Source organism: Gossypium hirsutum, chromosome A08, assembly GCF_007990345.1.
Source record: "Gossypium hirsutum isolate 1008001.06 chromosome A08, Gossypium_hirsutum_v2.1, whole genome shotgun sequence".
Lineage (NCBI taxonomy): Eukaryota > Viridiplantae > Streptophyta > Magnoliopsida > Malvales > Malvaceae > Gossypium > Gossypium hirsutum.
In genome coordinates this window covers 89,293,415-89,305,379 of record NC_053431.1, presented here as the reverse complement: position 1 = coordinate 89,305,379, position 11,965 = coordinate 89,293,415, and positions in this window count along the sequence as shown.

Here is an 11,965-nt window from a genome sequence, read left to right as displayed (position 1 = left end):
CTCAGAGACTACTCAGAGCAAACTAATAAAGAGGTGGAAGTAGCCCTGAAATCGAGTGTTCTTATTTCACGAGGTAGATCTTCGAGATATCCAGGAAGTGCTAGTGGCAGTTGGATTACGGTCAAAGACACTTCGAAATCAGAGGCTCGAGCCCCGGCAAGAACGTATGTAATACGCGCTCGAGAGGAAGCCTCTGCTCCTAACGTCATCATGGGTACTTTTTCTCTTCTTAATACTTGTGTTGTTGGCTTAATTGATCCGGGATCGATGCATTCATACATTTGGATGAGATTGGTGGCTAGTATGAATATATCCATTAAACCTACGAAATTTATTACCAGAGTGTCGAACCCATTAGGCAAGTCAGTCCTGGTTGATAAAGTCTGTAAGAATTGTCTCTTGACGATTTAGGGTCATTGTTTTCCGGCTAACCTTATGTTATTGCCATTTGATGAGTTTGATGTAATACTTGGCATGGATTGATTAGCCCTACATGATGTAATTGTAAATTGTGGTAGCAAGTATATTGAATTGAAGTGCCCAGATGGTGAGATTTTACGGGTTGATTCAATAGAATTTAATACACCACCGGTTGTAATCACAGCAATGGTTGCTCAAAGATATATGAGAAAAGGGTACAAAGCCTACCTTGCTTTTGTACTGAACAGTAAGGAAATGGAGTTGTAGATTGAGTCCGTACCAATAGTATGTGAAAATCCAGACATATTCCCGAAGGAACTACCCGGATTACCTCCTGATAGAGAGATAGAGTTTGGTATTGAACTGGTGCCAGGAATAGCTCCCATTTCTATTGCTCTATACAGGATGACACTAACCAAGTTGAAAGAATTAAAAGCATAGTTGCAAGAACTAACGGATAAAGGTTTTGCAAGATCGAGCTTTTCACCTTGGGGTGCTCTCGTATTATTTGTATAGAAGAAAGATGGTTCAATGAGGCTATGTATAGATTATCAGCAGCTGAATAAGGTAACTATCAAGAATAAGTATCCTTTGCCAAGAATCAATGATTTGTTCGACCAAATGAGGGGAGCCACTGTATTCTCTAAGATAGACCTGAGATCCGGCTACTATCACTTGTGAGTTAAGGAATCGGATGTGCCTAAGACAGCTTTCAGAATGAGGTATGGTCACTATGAATTCCTTGTCATGCCCTTTGGGGTTAACGAATGCACCGGCCGTATTTATGGACCTAATGAATAGGATATTTTGGCCATACTTGGACAAGTTCATTGTTGTGTTCATTGACAACATTTTGATCTATTCCAAGGATGAGACAGAGCATGCGAAGCATCTAAGAACTATGTTGCAGACTTTACGGGAAAAATAATTGTATGCTAAGTTTAGCAAGAGTGAATTTTGGCTCCAAGAAGTAAGGTTTTTAGGTCATATTGTTTCGGGTGATGGCATCTGAGTTGATCCAAGTAAGATCTTTGCTATAATTGAATGGGAACCACCTAAAAATGTAACCAAGGTTAGAAGCTTTTTGGGCTTAGCCGGTTACTACCGAAGATTTGTGAAAGGATTCTCCATGATAGCGGCTCCAATGACGAGGTTCCTACAGAAAGACATTAAGTTCAAATGGTCAGAAAAGTGTCAATAGAGTTTCGAGAAGTTGAAGACATTGCTGACGGAAGCTCTAGCTCTATGTGGTCTACATTGATGCGTCCTTAAATGGACTAAGTTGTGTGCTTATGCAAGATAATGCTTCACGACAGTTGAAGCCACGCGAGAGAAATTATCCGACGCACGATTTAGAGCTTGCCGCCATTGGTTTCGCCTTGAAAATGTGGAGGCATTATTTATATGGTTAGACTTGTCGTATATTCACAGACCACAAGAGTTTGAAGTATTTGATGACTCAAAAGGAATTGAATCTGAGACAGCGGAAATGGTTAGAACTAATTAAAGATTACGAGCTAATCATCGATTATCACCTGAGAAAGGCGAATGTGGCCGCCGGCGCGTTAAGCAGAAAATCTTTGTTTACATTGAGAACCATGAACGCTCGATTGACATTGCTTGATGATGGTTCGTTCTTAGTAGAGCTAAGGGCTAGGCTGACATTTTTTTGAGAAATTTATGATGCTCAGACTAATGATAGTGTCCTGCAAGCTAAAAGAGCTCAATGTGAGTCGGGCAATGAATCAAATTTTTAGATTAGTCCTGATGGATGCTTGATGTTCAGAGACAGAGTTTGCGTACCGAGGAACGACGAAATTATTCAGAGGATTTTGCAAGAAGCACATGATAGCCGTTTGTCTGTTCATCTGGGAAGTACCAAGATGTACAATGATTTGAAGAAAATGTACTGGTGGAATGGTATGAAAAGAGACATCTCTAAATTTGTATCGAAATGCTTGATACGTCAGCAAGTCAAAGCTGAACATCTAGCACCTTCCAGTTTACTCTAGCCAATGATGGTCCCTGAATAGAAGTGAGATAGAATCACTATGGACTTCGTTACAAGACTATCATTGACCCCGAAAAGGAAAGATGCTATATGAGTTATGGTTGATAAGTTGACAAAGTCGGCTCATTTTATTCCGGTAAAGACAGATTATTCTCTTGAAAGTTGGCTGACTTGTATATATCTGAGATCGTGAGATTACACGGGGTACCATTGTCGATTATTTCAGACAGAGGCCCAAGATTCACTTCGAGATTCTAGAAGAAGTTACAAGAAGCCTTGGGTACTAGGTTGAGTTTTAGGATAGATTTTCACCCACAGACTGATGGTCAGTTTGAACGGATGATTCAGATTCTTGAGGATATGTTGCAATGTTGCATCCTTGAATTTTAGGGCAGCTGGGAAAAATACCTGCCATTGGTAGAGTTCGCCTACAACAACAGTTTTCAATTGAAGATGGCACCTTACGAGGCCTTGTATGGCAGGAAGTGCTGAACACCATTGTATTGGACGGAACTCAAGGAGAATCAGATTCACAGAGTTGATCTGATCAAGAAAACTAAAGAAAAGGTTAAAGTGATACGTGACTATTTAAAAGCGGCATTAGATAGGAAAAAGTCATATGCTAATCTGAAAAGAAAAGAAATCAAATTTCAAGTGGGAGATAGAGTATTCTTGAAAGTATCTCCATGGAAAAAGGTATTGATATTTGGCCGAAAAGGCAAACTGAATCTGTGATTTATCGGACCATACGAGATCACTGAAAGAGTTGGACCATTAGCCTATCGCTTGGCATTGCCACCAGAACTGGAAAAGATTCATGATGTGTTCCATGTATCTATGTTAAGGAGACATCGATCAGACCCCTCTCATGGGATTTCACCGACGGAGATTGAAATTAAACCAGACATGACAAATGGTGAATAACAGATAAAGATTCTGGCTCGTGAAGTTAAACAGCTGAGAAATAAAGATGTGGTTTTGGTAAAAGTCTTATGGCATTGGCATGGCGTGGAAGAGGCTACATGGGAGCTAGAATAAACCATGAGAAGCCAATATTCGAACCTGTTTACCGGTAAAACTTTCGAGGATGAAAGTCCCTAAATGGGGGAGAAATATAACATCCCAAAATAGGGCCTAGTCAGAACAGTGGTTTCGAGACCACAAATCTAACGTTGAAATATTTGTTTTATGATTATTATGAGGTCTAGAATATGAAAATATGCATGTGCTAAAGTTTAATGAAGAAATTCTATGAGTAAGGTGTCCAACTAGAAAATAAGGACCAAATTGAATAAATTGTAAAAATTGGATTCTAGAAGCAATTTGCATGAAATTGCTTTAGATTATTAATTAGAAGTCTTTAAAGAGAAATTTTTCCAATTTCTAAGTTTTTGGACAAAAATGGGCATGTATGGATAAAATTCAAAAGAAAGGGCATTTTGGTCATTTGGCTAATTAATGAAAAAAATGGGAAAATAAGCCAAAAATCAGTCCATTCTCCCCATGTTGCTGTTGAAAATTGGGGTTCTCCATAGCTAGGGTTTTCAAGCTTTCTAAGCACAATAGTAAGTGCTCTCTGGCCCCGTTTTAATGTTCTTCGTATTTTTGAAATCCCGGTAACCTACTCTCTCCATTTCTACCCACATTTTGAGTTAAGGTTCATGTATGTAAAGTGACCCATGTGTGACATGTTTATTCTTTGATGATTTATGGAGGAATATTAAAGTTGGATGCGTGTTAAACATATTTCTTAGGTGATTTTCATGAAAAATCCCTAAAAGGACCTTTTTGCAAAAGGTACAAAATATGTGGTAAAAATGTGAAATAATTGAAAATGTGGGCTGTGATAAGAGGGAAAAACTTTCGACTAGGCTTGGGTAATGTAGAAATTTCATGCATTTCATCATACGAGCCTAGGGACTAAATCGTAAAAAATGTAAAAGGTTAGGGGCAAAACGATCATTTTGTCTAGGGGTGAAATTTAGACTCGAAAAAGAATAATGTGAGGTATTAATGATTCATTTTTATTGTTATAGACCCCAAGGAAGAAATTTGAGAGATCGATCGAGGAAAACGAAAAGTTTCGGAATAACCAAAATGCAAAACCGAAACGAGTACCAAGTCAGTTCAAATAACTTTAAGTAAACTATTAATATGTCTAATTGCATGTTTTATGAATGTATGATAATTGGTTATAGTGATGGCATGAAAATCCATGAAATGTGTTAATAATAATGATATGATAATAAATGTTCCGGTTGAAGTCAAAAGGGAAATTTGATGGTTAAACCATGGCTTACATGACTTGAGATCCTGCATGTGTTGTAGAAAAGGATTTAGCCAGGACAGGTAATCCGTTGATCTCAAATATAGAAAGGATCTAGCCCGGATGGGTGTTCCTTGAGTGATCGAGCCTCCCGAAGAATATATGTGCATTGTGGATTTAGCCCAGATAGGTAATCCGATTAGGGTCTGAATTTAGCTTGGACTGGTAATTCAAATCCGAGCTCATTAAGGGTGTTTTTCACTATAAGGGATTTAGCCTGGACTGGAAATCCCGACATCACCCTATGAGTTTATATTACGGGGGATTTAGTCGGGACTGGTAATCCAGCCATATGGTGTGAGGTTCGCGGAAGCACGTACTTGAGATGATCGCTCTTATGACTTGACGGTAAATGGATAATCCATCGAAATTTTTGAGAAACTCCACGAGATTAACATGAGAGAGAAAAATGAAAATGTTCGATGATGAGCTCATCTAAGACAAATTACATGGTGTATTGTTATAGAACTAACTTGGCGATTGAGTGCATGTGATAGGGAAACTATTTCATGCTTGTTGGTTTTATTGCCTAATATGGATGCATGCTAATTAATCGATAAGTTAGCTTTCCAGTTATTCAGGCTTACTAAGCAGGTAATGCTTACCCCTCTCTTTTCCCAATCTTACAGAGCTCGTGGACTCGCGAAGATTGGGAGACGGTTGGAGAATCAACACAATATCATCTTGTCTAGCTTTGGTATATAGATACTCTTATTTTGTTCAATAGCATGAATAGGGCTTTTGTTATTTTGTTATACGTGTCATTTGATTAACCATTATGAAGGCTTATAAAAGTACACATATTCACTTGTATATGGCCAGGGGAATTGGCTCATTTTGGTGTAGGTTATGGCCTACCAAATTGTGCATGTTATGTTCTAATGTTCTTGTGATGATTAAATATGTTGTGTTACAATTAGTCATATATAATATGACCAAATCACATGGGGTGGTGAGGCCACAATTTTGCAATGGGTTAAGATAACGAGCCAATCATAATTGAGTTACAAGTCATGGAAATCCTTAATATAAAGGGGATAACCTAGCTTGTATAAAATCAATGAGATGAAGTTTACATGAAATGAGGCATATTAAGGTCATTTAAGAGCATAATTAGACCATGTTAAGCGTTATTGAGAACTATAAGTGGATATGAATCTTAGAGGGTGACCAAAGGCTTGGAAAATAGCCCAATAAGGTCCACACGGGTAGACACACGGGCATGTGTCTAGGCCGTGTGTGACACACGGATAGCCCCATAGGCTTGTAGTCCATCCGTGTGTCCCCTGCACTTAAAATTTTTAAGTCAGAATGCATGGTAGTAAACACACGGGTAGAGGCACGGCCGTGTGTCTCAACCGTGTGTAGGGCACGACCTAGCACACGGGATTGTGTCTTGGCCGCGTGCTCGTAAATGCATGCTGACATCATAAACAGAATGCTCGAGTTTTTGGACACGGGCGTGTCAAGGCCGTGTGAAGGACGTGGGCTAGAGACACGGGCGTGTGCTTGGCCATGTGAAAACCCCTGTAGATTTGATATGAGAAATAAATTTACTAAATTCCACACGGGTGGGGGACACGGGCGTGTGAGGATTAACATAGCAAATTTTCTAGGAACTTTCTCAAGTTCTCAGTTTGATTGCGAACCATTCTCAATGTATGTTTAGGGTCTCTAGGCCCATAATAAGGACAATAAGATGTTGTCTAATTGGTTTTAAATTTGGAACAAAATTTTATGACCAATATTCTTTTTGAAAATGTTTGAGTATGTGTTTAGTAATGCCTTGTGCCTGGTCCCAGTCTCGAGAATAGGTAAGAGGTGTTACAGAAACGGGTGTCTGTCTCAGCCATGTGCGACACACGACTATGTTGCATGGCCAAGGCACACGGGCATGTGGTTAACCATATGTCCCAAGTCAGATTCGACCACGGCCAAAGCACACAGGCATGTCTTGTGGCCATGTGAACAAGTCAGTATGTATGCCCTGTTTTGACATGGTCTAGACATATGGGTGTGTCTAAAGCCGTGTGAGGTACACGGCAGTGTGACCTGTACTTGTTTAAAAAATGTTTAAATTTTGAGAAATTTTGTATGTGTTCGGTTTAGTCCCAACCCCTTTCTAATATATGTTTAAGGTCTCGATGACCTATATAAGGGACTATATATTGATGATTGATCCTTAATGCTACGATGCTTATGAATTGAATGTTAATGTTCTAATTTTTTTCAGTAATTCCTTTCACCCTAGTTCAGCAATAGATATGGGTTAGGGGTGTTACATTTTATTAGTATCAGAGCTATGGTTTAGTCGGTTCTAGGACTACCATAGCATTTATGAGTCTAGATTTACATGCCATATTTATGAACTGTGATAGTGTGATGAATCCTGACATTGAAATGTGCTTTTATATAGCAAATGGATCCCGAAAGAGTCGTAGCGGACGATGTCAAATGCAATGCACCTGCTCCCGCGCAAGGAACGGTGCCATCTAATTCTCGACCAACTATGAGTAGCCATGATGGTGAGGCTAGACATGCCTTCTATCAGATGATGAATGATTGGTTCACCTAATATATTAGAACCAATCCGGCTGTACAACAAACTCCACCCCCGGTTAATTCACCACAAGCTCTTGTTATGCCATCAGTGATTCCAATTCAGTCAAGTAAGCCACCAGTAGATAAGATTAGAAAGTATGGGGCTGAAGAGTTTCAAGCTACAATGAGTGATGATGTTGGAAGAGCCAAATTTTGGTTAGAGAACATAATACGAGTATTCGATGAACTTAAATTGAATCCTGAAGAATGCATAAAATGTGTCGTTTCACTTCTAAGGGACACGGTGTATCATTGGTGGAAGACTTTAACATCCGTGGTTCTGAGTGAACGAGTCACTTGGGATTTCTTTCAAGTTAAATTTCGGAAGAAATATATCAATCAGAGATTCATCGATCAGAAACATAAAGAGTTTCTTAAGCTTAAACAAGTCGTATGTGTGTCACAAATACGAATGGAATTTATAAGATTAAGTCAGTATGCTCGTGAATGTGTATCTATGGAAGCAATCATGTGCAAAAGATTCGAGGATGGCTTAAACGAAGATATTCGTCTGTTAGTCAAAATTCTAAAAATCAAAGAATTTGTTGTGCTTGTTGAACGAGCATGTAAAGCTGAAGATCTCGGGAAAGAGAAAAGAAAAGCTGATTTTGAAGCTAGAGAGTACTAAAAGAGATAATCGGGCAAGTCATTTCAGTCTGCAACAAAGAAATTCAGAGATGATAATAACCGTTCAAAGGCTATTATGGGACATTCGAATAGAGATCGTGCTAGATCGCAATTGAGTTTTAAAGCTCCAGCTACGTTTGTTGCCAGTGTTGGTAATGCAAAGAATGAAAAACTTGAGTGTGATCAATGTGGAAGATGACATTTTGGAGAGTGCTGGGGAAAGAATAATAACCAAGCATGTTACAGTTGTGGTTCACGAAATCATTTTATAAAAGATTGCCCAGATTTAGATGAAAAAGATAATGTTCAGAATCTGAGGTCGGGTGGCAACGCTTCTCGTGGTAGACGTCCCAGAAATACGGGAAATGTAAGTGGCAGTCAAAGAGGGACAAAAGGTACAGTCGTCAGATCAGAGGCTTGTGCACCTACCAGAGCCTATGCTACCCGAGCTCGTGAGGAAATTTCATTGCTAGACGTGATTACGGGTACATTTACTCAGTATGATACTTCAATGATTACTTTGATAGATCCTGGATCGACACATTCATATATATGCATGAACTTAGTGGACAGGAAGACTTTGCCTGTAGAGTCTACTGAATTTTTAATTAGAGTTTTGAACCCCTAGGCAGATGTGTTTTGGTTGATAAAGTCTGCAAGAATTGTCCGTTAATGTTTTGAGACATTTTTTTCCAACTAATTTGATGCTATTACCTTTCGATGGATTTGATATAATTCTGGGTATCGATTGGTTAACTTTGCATGATGTTGTTGTGAATTGCAAGCCGAAAACTATTGATTTGAAAGGCAAAAATGATGAAATAGTCAGAATTGAATCTAGTGACTTGAACGGATTGCCTGTTGTGATATCTTTGATGAAAGATTTGAATATTGTGAGAAAGGGTTGTGAAGTCTATTTTGCTTATGTGATTGATTCAAGAGTGTCAGAAAAGAAAGTTGAATCTTTGCCTGTTGCCTGTGAGTTCCTTGATGTATTTCCTGAAGAACTTCCAAGATTACCTCAAGTTAGAGACGTAGAATTTGGCATTGAATTAGTACCTGGAACTACTCCGATTTCTATAGCTCCGTATAGAATTAAAATCTTAGTTGCAAGAGTTGACCGATAGAGGATTTGCTAGACCGAGTTTCTCACTTTGGGGTGCTCCAGTTCTATTTGTGAAAAAAAAGACGGTACGATGAGAATGTGTATAGATTATCGTCAGTTGAATAAAGTGACTATCAAGAATAAGTATCTTCTGCCCCAAATTGATGATTTGTTTGATCAGTTGAAAGGAGTTGTTGTGTTTTCGAAAATAGATTTGAGATCAGGCTATTATCAGTTGAAAATAGATTTGAGGTCAGGCTATTATCAGTTGCGAGTAAAAGACTTAGACATTCCGAAAACTGCTTTCAGAATGAGGTATGGCCATTATGAATTCTTGGTTATGCCTTTCGGATTAACTAATGCACCTGCTATCTTTATGGATTTGATGAATAGAATTTTCAGATCGTATCTAGACAATTTGTTGTTGTATTCATTGATGGCATATTGATTTATTCACGTAATGAATCTGAACATGCCGAGCATCTGAGATTAGTGCTACAGATTCTACGAGATAAACAGTTATATGCAAAGTTCAGTAAATATGAATTCTAGTTGCGAGAAGTTGGTTTTCTGGATCATATTGTATCAGTATCTGGTATTCGAGTTGTTCAGGGCAAGATTTCGGCTATTCTAGATTGGAAACCTCTGAGGAATGTCTCTTAAGTCTGTAGTTTTCTGAGACTCGCCGGTTATTACAGAAGGTTCGTAAAAGACTTTTCTATGATTGTAACTCTATTGACAAAGCTGGTTCAAAAAGATGCTAAATTTGAGTGGTCTGAAAAGTGTCAGAATAGCTTCGATCAGTTGAAAACTTTGTTGACTGAAGCTCCGGTATTGGTACTACTTGAGTCTTGTAAAGAATTTGTGGTATACAGTGATGATTTGTTGATTGGTCTGGGATGTGTTTTAATGTAAGAAGGCAAAGTCAATTCTTATGCTTCGAGACAGTTGAAGCCGTATGAAAAGAACTATCCGACACACGATCTTGAATTAGCTGCGATTGTGTTTGCTTTAAAGATATGGCACCACTACTTGTTTGGTGAGAAATGTCATGTGTATTTTGATCATAAGAGTTTGAAGTATTTGATGACTTAGAAAGATCTGAATCTACGACAAAGAAAATGGTTAGAACTGCTAAAGACTACGAACTTGTGATTGATTATCATCTGGGAAAAGAAAATGTTGTTGCTGATGCCTTGAGTTGAAAATCGTTGTTTACTTTGTGTGTGATGAATGCTCATTTGGTTCTGTCCGATGATGGTTCAGTTTTAGCTAAATTGAAAGCAAGACCTTTGTTCTTACAGCGGATTATTAAAGCTCAGACGATTGATAATGAGATTTTAGCTAAAAGAGCTCAGTGTGATTTAGTGTCTGATTCAGAATTCAGAGTTGATAAAAGATGATTGTCTGAGATTCCAAGATCGAATTTGTGTTTCGGGAAATTCAGAGTTAATTCAGATGATTTTTAGTGAAGCTCACAATAGTCAGTTATCTGTGCATTCGAGTAGTACAAAAATGTATAATGATTTGAAATAGTATTAGTGGTGGTCCAGAATGAAAAGAGATATTTCTGAATTGGTTTCGAAATGTTTAATTTGTCAGCAAGTTAAAGTTGAACATCAGGTGCCATATAGTTTGTTACAACCGATTATGGTTCTGGAGTGGAAATGTGATCGAGTGACAATGGACTTTGTTTCGGGTTTACCCCTATCTCCTAGAAAGAAAGATGCAATCTGATTTGTAGTTGATCGATTGACAAAATCAGCTCATTTTATTCTGGTTTGATCTGATTACTCACTTGATAAATTAGCTTAGTTATATATTTCTGATATTGTGAGATTGCACGGTGTGCCATCATCTATTGTGTCAGTAGAGAATCGAGATTCACATCACGATTTTAGAAGAAATTGCAAAATGCTGTAGGTACTAAATTGCACTTTAGTACTGCTTTTCATACACAAACGAGCGGTCAATCTGAGCGGATTATTCAGATACTTGAGGATATGTTGAGATGTTGCATTCTTGAGTTTGAAGGTACGTGGGAACAATATTTTCCTTTAATTGAATTCTCTTATAATAATAGTTTTTAGTCGACCATTAAAATGGCACCATACGAAGCTTTATATGGTCGCAAATGCTGTACGCCTTTGTATTGGACAAAGCTCAGCAAAAATAAGATTCAAGGAATTAATTTGATAAAAGAAATCGAATAGAAGGTAAAAATGATCCGAGATAGTTTGAAAGTAGCTTCCAATCATTAGAAATCTTATGCGGATTTGAAAAGAAAAGATATTGAATTTGAGATCAGCGACAAAGTGTTTTTAAAGGTATTTCTGTCGAAGAAAGTACTTCGGTTTGGTAGAAAAGGCAAATTGAGTCCAAGGTTCATTGGGCTGTATGAGATGCGTATTGGGCCGGTAGCATATAGATTATTGTTGCCACCAGAGTTAGAAAAGATTCATGATGTGTTTCACGTATTGATGCTTTGACGATACAAATCTGATCCGTGGAATGTGATTTCCCTGTCTGAGATTGAAATTTAGTATGACATGACTTACGAAGAAAAGTCGATTCGTATATTAGCTCACGAGGTTAAAGAACTGCGAAATAAGAAAATTTCATTAGTAAAAGTGATGTGGCATTGACACGGTATTGAAGAAGCCACGTGGCAACTTGAAGATGCTATGAAATAGCAATATCCAAATTTGTTCAATGGTAAGATTTTCGGGGACGAAAATCCCTAAAGGAGGGAGAATTGTAACAATCCGGTTTAGACTCTAGTCAGAATACTGGTTTCGGGACCACAAATTCGAGTCAGAAAAATGTTTAAATATTATTTTTCGTGTTTATGATGTGTGAATTAGCATGTGTGAAA